This window comes from Rattus norvegicus, chromosome 2 (assembly GCF_036323735.1).
Source record: "Rattus norvegicus strain BN/NHsdMcwi chromosome 2, GRCr8, whole genome shotgun sequence".
Classification (NCBI taxonomy): domain Eukaryota; kingdom Metazoa; phylum Chordata; class Mammalia; order Rodentia; family Muridae; genus Rattus; species Rattus norvegicus.
In genome coordinates this window covers 187,373,183-187,382,224 of record NC_086020.1, presented here as the reverse complement: position 1 = coordinate 187,382,224, position 9,042 = coordinate 187,373,183, and the positions used below count along the sequence as shown (strand labels likewise).

At 42.3% G+C, this 9,042-nt stretch overlaps 1 pseudogene; it reads left to right on the top strand.

Annotated features, from left to right (window-relative positions):
* On the top strand, window positions 479–1,576 carry Rhno1-ps2 (RAD9-HUS1-RAD1 interacting nuclear orphan 1, pseudogene 2; annotated as a pseudogene).

The following is a 9,042-nucleotide window of genomic DNA, read 5'->3' as shown; positions in this document are numbered from 1 at the left end:
ATAATGTAAGAAATAAAAGTAGACACTAAAAATGACCAATAAAATGAAAAAAAAAAAGATAAAATTATCAACTATGTTCTCTAAGAAGATGCAGGGAAGGCCAGAGACTCAGAATTAGAAGTGAAAGAAGAGACATTCAAGTCATAGTTCAGAAATAAACTGCTAATATGCCTGTAGACAATCGCATGCTAATGAATAGGGTAATTTAGAAAAGAAGATAAATTCCAAACATTCTTAACAAGACTGAAACGTAAAACAATGGACTATATGAGCATGAGGAGACTGAATTAGTAATAAGTGGAAGGTATTTTGGCCTGCATCCTGGTGCCCACACCAGAATTTAGTCTGTAATATAACAAGAAGATGACCCTTTCAGAAGAATGGGAATGCTGATCCAAAGTTAAAAGGAGTATCTCTCCCCTCCCACATGTAAGGATGCAGCAAGAAAGTGCATCGTGGGCGTCCTGAGGAGCGGCGGCCGCGGCCGGGAGGGCGGGCATGGTTTGCAACTGGACTCTGACCCAGACCAGGAAGGCAGCCTGCATCATGTTGTTACTAACTGTTCTTCATTTACCCATTGATGCCTCCCCGAAAGAGACGCAGACAGTGCCAGAAAGCCCAGCTGCTATTCCACTAACAGCCACTGGAGGGCCCCAAACCCCATTATGAATCTCACCAGCAGCCCATTACCCACACCGTACAGGTGCCCAGCAAACCCATTGATCAGAGCACCATCACTTCCTGGGTGTTACCTCAGTTTGATAAAGCAGCAGAAAGCCGGTTTCCAACACACCGGAAACATCACCGAGACCAAGCAAGACACCCAACTCGGAGATCTACCTGCAAGTTTCCACGTCTAACCTTTGAGAGTCCAGAGTCTTCGAGTTCAGAGACATTGTTGCTATCCAACAGAGAGCAGCTCCAGAACTCAGAAAAGGATGCTCCCAGAAGGCCTTTAGTGCCATTGTTCAGTCCCCAGAGCTGTGGGGAGCTGTCAGTGCACGTACCTCAAAGCTTACCTCATGTGTTCATGTCCCCCGATATCCAGACCCCAGGGTCTTCGGTAAGAGAAGATCCCATTTCCCCAGACCAGAAGGAAAACAGTCTTCCTAGCTGCATCCTTGGTCCTAGGACCCCCAGGACCCCGGAGCCGGGGCCTGTTCTGGTCAAGGACACCCCTGAGGAGAAGTATGGGATTAAGGTCACGTGGAGACGCAGAAGGCACCTGTTTGCCTACCTTAAGGAGAGAGGGAAGCTGGATAAAAGCCAGTTCCTTGTGAAGACCTGACTGGACTACACAGACTTCGGTTCACCCCAGAGCTGCTGCGGGGAGGTTTCCCAAGTCACTTCTGGTTTGAGAGGATGCAATGGAACGAACATTACTAGGAAGACGACTTAGCCAGAGGCCTAGAGTTGGAATTCGGTTTCTAGATTTCCTTTTTAAGCCACCTCGCCTCAGAAACAGTTGAATTTAGTATCATGAACTGTTGGTATTTTTCTCATATTAACTTCTAAACCTCTGAAGTATCTTGTACTGTTTACAGTGCTTGTAAATAAATGGCTGTCCTGAGTTTTTTTTTTAAAAAAAAAAAGTGCATCGTTTGAGTTAGAACTAGACACCATGAGCTGATGCTTGGCTTCATCCTGATAGCTTTGAGAAATATAAGCAATAAGATTGTATTGTTCAGAAATGACTGCAGCATCCCTAATAGACTGATACAGAGGGAAAACTTTCAAATTCATTTGACAAAGCAAGCATTAGCCTGACAGTAAAGTCAATCAAAGCCACTGGAAGGAAAGTATCCCTGATGGACATAAATACGAATCTACTAGTAACCTGGATTCAACAGCCTCTAAAAGGCTCATCCATCAATCAAGTGGGCACTGTCTCTGAAACAAAAGGATTGTTTCATATACATGAGTCTATATGTGACTCATAGAAGGAAGTCATCTCAGTATATTCAAAGGAGGTTTTCAATAAAGCCAACAGACTTTCATGATAGAAGTCTCAAAGCTATCTTTAGAAGCAATATATCTCAATTCAATAAAAAACAGTCATAGCAAGCCCCTAGCTAACACCATTCTCAGTGGTGAGAAATTAAGAGCTTTTCTACTGAGATCGGAGACGAAGCCTGGATGTCCACTGTTGCCATTTTGATTAAGTTTACTATTGGAATCCAGAGCAATAAGGGAAGAGAAGAGAATAAAAGGAATCTAACTTGGAGAGGAAAAAGTTGAATTGTCTGTTTACAGACAAGTGAGAAAGCATAGAGAAAACTCTAAGACTCCAAAAACTATCTGAGCTAATAGCTGAATCCAGTAGAGTTGAAGTATTTACAAAACCAATATTCCCAAAGCAGTGTGCTTCTGTACCCAAATGATAAACTAGAAAGTGAATCAAGGAAATAGTGGCATCTACAGCAGTGAAAGAGGAGTAAATTTAAAGAAGGGTATGAAATATTTACAGAGCGGACTGAGACACTGATGAAAGAAACAAAACAGAGATGAATAGGAAGGTGTTCTGTGTTCATGCATTGGGAAAGTTGGAATGTCCACAATGCTCAAAGAAACCTACAAATCCAATATCATCCCTGATGAAATTTCAATGGAAGTTTTCACAGAAGTAGAAAAAGAATCCTAAAATTGACATGGAGCAACAGAAGGCCCCAGATATCAAAGAGATTTAAGGAAGAATAAAGCTAGAGACACTATGTTACTGGATTGGATACTGTAATATAGCAACAACAGAAACACCACATGGTCATGCTATAAAACAGCCATGACCACTAAATCATAACAGAGAACTTAGAAATAAATTTACCCAGAGTTGACAGGTTTTCAATAAAGATCCTGAGACCAGAAAGTGGGGCAAAGTGGCATCTTCAATGAGTAGCAATGGGAAAACTGGTCACCCACATGCAGGAGACAGGAATTCTGACTGTCAGCAGATTGTCTAAAAGCCCTGTACAGGGACAGGGACACTTACCCCTAAGGCATACGTGTGAACATAGGGACACTCACACCTATGTGAGCGTATGTTGAGACCAGAGTGAGGTGCCTCAGATCTTAGGTCACTGTCCGCCTCATTGTCTAGAGATAGGGTCTCTCAGTGAGCTGGAAGCTCTCTCTTTTGCCTTGACTGGTGGCTGTCCAGTCAGCTCTGCAGATTGTTCCGTCTCCAGCCTACAATGCTGGGGTTCTAGACATGAGCAGCCATATTCAGCTTTTTCTCTGGGTGCTAGGGATTTGAACTCAGCTCCTCAGCCTTTCAGAGGCAGTGCTCTTACATAAGAGGCATCTCTCTAGCTTGGATAGACATTTCTCAAAAGAAGACATCAGTAGTTAGTAAGAATAAAAAATGTTCAGTATTTTTAATTATCAGGGAAGCACAAGTCAACACTGCAATGAGAGGTCATTTCCTATGTGTGAGAATGGCTGTTACCAAAAAGATGAATGGTACTAAATGCTGACCAGGAGGGAGAGAAGGGAATTCTTGCACACTGTTAGAATGAAAAGGACCCTTTACAGAAAACAGAATAGAGGAGCTTCAGAAATCTGAAATGGAACCTTGGTAGCCACTAAAATCCCATTCACGCACCTTGGTCCACTCCTTGGACAACCATGCCTGACAAACTTGATATGGCTGAGGTCAAGAAATATAGTAAGTCTTGGGGTTGGGGATTTGGCTCAGTGGTAGAGCGCTTGCCTAGCAACCGCAAGGCCCTGGGTTCGGTCCCCAGCTCCGAAAAAAAGAACCAAAAAAAAAAAAAAGAAATATAGTAAGTCTAAATGAAAGAAGCGAGAAAGGCAAGAGAAAAATCTGTCTTCAAAAGAAATGATTGACCAGGAAAAGCAAGCAGGTGTGTCGTGAGCACCAGCACGCACTATGCGGCCCACAAGCATGGCCTTCTTATTTCCTTCTTAGCTGTTTAACTTTATCAGATGCAAAGAGGTTGGGTAAGGTTTAAATGACCGTGCTGCCCTTTCACATCAAGGAATCAGAACTGCTGTTCAGGGAGGCCGGGCCTGACACTCTGCCTGGCAGGGAAGGAAAAGAACCTGCACTAATGAGGGGGAAACTGGGTGGGAGATAGTGAAATCCAGAGTAAAATTCAAAATGATTCAAGGCGTCCAGCAGGCTGTAAAATGCAGGTTAGGCAGAAAGCCATTGTTTTGCCCAAATGATTTTAATTATTGGAATGTACATTTTAAATATCCAAATGAAAAGCTTCAAGACTTGCAAATGCAACTATCACGTGATTTAGTCACCCCACTGTTGGGTCAGCATCCAAAGGAAGGCAGGGCAGTACATCAAAGACATCCACAATCCCATTGCCATGGTAGCACAGTTCATAATGTTCAAGGTATGAAATGTAAGCCCGTGGCTGTATTGGATATTTGAATGAAGAAAACGTGTGAATGCACAATAGAGTACTATTCAGACTTTAAAACCGAGGCTACATTGTCACTAATGACAACATGGATGGAACTGGAGGTACTACGTTAAGTGAAACAAGCCAGACACAGAGACACGTACTTCACAGTTTCACTTTTATGTTGAGCCTTCAAAACAAGGAAAAAACAAAACAAAACAAAAACCCCAAATCATTGGACTCATGGAAAGTAAAACCGTGCTTGTGGAAACTGGAGGGCTGTGAAGGAATCAGAAAGATTGATGACCAAAGGACTCAGACTTCAGTTGCACAGGAGGACTAAGATCAAGAAGTCTGCAGGCAGAGTAGTTCCTATAGTTCCTAGGGTGAATGATGATATATTTGAAAACTGATAATAGACTTTTCAGTGTCCCTGACATAGAAGTAAATGTGGTTCTAGAGTGCTCAAGGAGCCACTGATTCCTTGCAGCATGTCTGATCTGTGCTGTGTCTCTTACTAAGTTTTCCTTACCACTTCACAAAGATAGTGTGGAGATGCACTTGTTAATAACTTGACCTAACAGTTTGCTATGATACACATATCAGAGCATCATGTAATACACCATATATATACGGCACATATATGAAGTACTTAATACTTCAATTACAAATATATACACAAACACATATATAACATTTTATTTGTAATTGAAGTATTGAGTACTTAGAGTTAGTGATCTCCAATATTTAAAACATATAGTGTAAAAGCCAACACCAAAATAAATATTAGAATTAAAAGACTTTAGTTTGGCTCTGGAGCCTTTCCAACCTCCCTCCCACCTGTTTGTTCAGGATCCCTTCTGCTGTCTCCATCTAGGGTAGATTCATTTATTTGTGTTTTACTTTTTCAGATAGAGCTTGGATCTGGCTTCTCTCGTAAAGTAATGGTCACATCAAACAAGCCACGACCAGGACAAAGGAATTTTAAATCTCACTCATTTTTAACTTGTCACCCCACCTCTCCTCCAACCTGCTTTGGTCATGAGCTTGAAGCCTGAAATTTGAAAGTAGGAAGGCAAGGGTCGTAGTGTTCCTTGTTTTTTCCTCTCCTTTGCGTCCTCCCAACCCCAGAGGACGTAGCTTCAGAAGTGAACACTTGGAGTTGATTAGAGCCGTGCGGTAGATCATGATTGCACGTGATGTTCTGGGCTGATCTCTCTTCAGGGACTCCGGCTGACTCTGAGACCTTCCGGTCCCCTGCACTGTGCAGAGCAGTGCAGCATTCCTGTTGGCTGTGGAATGCACCTCAGCAGTCATCCCCTAACAATTCCAGGACTCACTCCCGTCTTGCTGCCTGTCATTGTCCTCAGGTGGTAAGTCTGCCATCCCTAAACTATTAGCTGTGGATGTCATAGCTAACTGTGCATTCTAAGCATGGAAATGCTGTAACTATTGTGGGGAAACATTGCTCAGAGCTGGAGACGGTGCCTTTTCCACTTTTACATCACCAAAGTCTTGCATACAGAATATTTGGAACATTTGCTGTGTTTAATATAGGTTGCTCAATATTGCCGTGGTTTATGAAGGCTTGCGAAGTGAATATCCCTTCACTTGATCTATCTACTGAATATGCAGTAAATGAGTTTCATGTGTTCACTTGAGGACACCAGGACAGACAAGACATCATCCTTCCCTAGAAGATCTCATAATCGCCAGAGGAGGCAGGTGCATTGTAAAATTGCATAAATCCACAGGAAAGTGTGTTCTAAAGTTTGTACATAGAAGGAAAGGTTGATTCAAACCAAGAAGCTATGGGAGTCTTCACAAAGTTGTAACTAACTAAATAGTTTTATTAATTCACATACTATAAAATCAACCCTTTTATGTGAATAATTCAATGATATTTTTCTATATTAGCCAAAACATTGCTGTCTCCAATTTCCAATTCCATAACAAAGTCATTATTCCCCGCCCCCCCAAAACTCATACTCATTTATAGCAACTCCCTGTCCCTTTTTCTCCCTTGAGCCCTTGGCATTATAGTAACCTACCGTCCGTGTCTGTGTATAGATCTGCCAATTCACATTTTAAATAAATGAAACCATACTATGTGACCCTTTGAATCTGACTTCCTTCCTCTGGCATTGAGTTTGTAAGAAATACCTATATATCATGAATTACCGCTGCGGTATGAATGAGAACTTCATTTGAATAGCTAAAATTTGAATCCATTGTAAGGATATCATCTTAGCTTTCTATGACTGTTATAAAACACCAGGACCAAAAACTACTCAGGGAGGAAGGGATTTATTTCAGCTTAGAGTTCCACGTCACTGCCCATTATGGAAGGAAGTCAGGGCAGGAACTCAGGTCAGGGAGGAACCTGGAGGCAAGAAGTAAAACAAGGCGTGCAGGGGCAATGCTGTCTGGCTTGCTCCTCGCGGCTGGTTGGGTGTGCTTCCTCATAGTTCCCAAGACTACTGTCCCTGAGGGTAGGAGCACCTACAGTGAACTGGGCCCTCCTACGTGATCCATAACCAGAAGAAGATGTCATGGGCTAGCCCACAGACCAATCTGATGGTGACATCGCAGCTGAGGGTTCCTCACTCTTCTGAAATGACTATTATATGCACTGTATTCATCCATTTATCCGTCAATAGACACTTAGTTTGTTTCTGCACCTTGGCCACTGTGCTTAATGCTGCTATGAACAGTCAGCTACAAACTTTTGTGGGAATATATTTACATTTTCTTGAGTATGTACATAGTGGAATTACTAGGTCTTGTACTGTATCACTTTTTTTTTGAAGAATTCATAGTTTGATAGGAACTAGACTAATAAAGAATATTCTAGGTCATTATTTCATCCTAACTCTCAGATACTATCCAAGTACCTACTCATTTCAGAAGTCCTTCTTACCTTTCGTATTGTTCTAGGACCTTGTGACCTTTAAATCCTTGAGGTTCCTTCCCCTTTGGTAGGAGTTACAGCTACATCCTAAATGAGATGCTCGCCATCAGCCTTTGCCCATTTGAGGCAAGCTACAGTGACTGTCAGAGTCTGCCATCGCTCCTTATCTACACAGCCACTGCTCTATGGACAAGCCCAGAGCAGCTTTGGCATATTGGAATAGTGGCTTAGGAACAGCTATCTTATCATAGGTCTGTTCTTGACTTCTCTTAAGTCACTTGGAGATCAATTCACTCCCTTCTCCAGCTACTGATCTTAATTAATTAATAGTTGCTCAGATAATTACAAATATTGTATTTTGACTTGATGCTTTTTGAACTAAGAATATGCTGTTTGGCACAGAAGAAGGGTTTTCTCTATAAGGAGGAAGGCTACGGAGCAGGCAGAGTTGACAATACAAACAGCACACAAGCCAAACCCCAACAGAAAGAATCATCCATCCGTACAGCGCACTTTCCCACGGACTAGTTTATCTAGAGAAATTATGTAAAGGCTGCTGTCCTGAGATGAGGCGGGATACTTTATATTGCCTTCTGTCCTGAAGAAGATGGTTCTCCCCTATTCACAGGCAGTCCTCATTTAAATACACAAGTCAAATGCCATCTCCATGCAAATGACAGTGTCAAGCTTCAACCTCTTAATTAGCACAGATGACAACATCTGATTGTGGAGTCTCAGTTCCTACACCATGTCTGACCCAGCTTCATGAAGAAGAGGACTCACCTAGGACAACTTTAAGCTTTCTCTGAGTTTATATTCTGAGCTTGTACAATCTGGGTCATACCCAGAATTCCCAGTTTTGTGCTTTTGTGTCTATCTGTATGTAAATGTCACACTTAACATTTTCTGGATGGGATTCAAGGATAAGACAGTATGAACTGCAGGCCTTATGCAATTATTGCATTTACTTTCTCCCATAACACAGCAAGGCAAATGCATTCGTCAAGACTTTTTTAGTTATAAGGAACAAAAGAAGATTATGCAATGTTTTAGACAACAAAAATCAATCGATGGCTCATGTTACCAAAAGAGTCATGAAGATATGACCCTCGGGTGCTGCTGAGCCCAGGAATTAGATAGAATTATCATGTGCGTTTATGCGTGTGATGTGTGTGATGTGTGTGATGTGTGTGTCTGTATGATGTGTGTGTGTGATATGTGTGTGTGTGATGTGTGTGTGATGTGTGTGTCTGTGATGTGTGTATGTGTGTGTGTGATGTGTATATGTGTATGATGTGTGTGTGTGCGTGTGTGATGTGTGTCTGTGATGTGTGTGTGTAACGTGTGTGTATGATGTATATGTGATGTGTGTGCTATGTGTGTGTATGATGTGTGTATGTGATGTGTGTCTGTGATGTGTGTGTGCATGATGTGTGTGTGATGTGTGTGTGATGTGTGTGATGATGTGTGTGTATGATGTATGTGTGTACCTGTGTGCATGTGTGTGTGTGTGTGTGTGTGTGTGTGTGTGTGTGTGTGTACATGTGTGTGTATGTGTGGTGTCTATCCATGGACAGACATCAACTTTGACTGTCTTCCTGGTTGGTGCTCCACCTTGTTTTTGATGCAGGACCTCTCACTGAAGCCAGAGCATATCAGTTCAGCTAGCCTGGGTGCTCACTGAGTTCCAGGGATCTACCTGCATCAGCCTCCTCCCACCTGCTCCAGTACTTGGACTACAGAAGCACATTGCCCTGC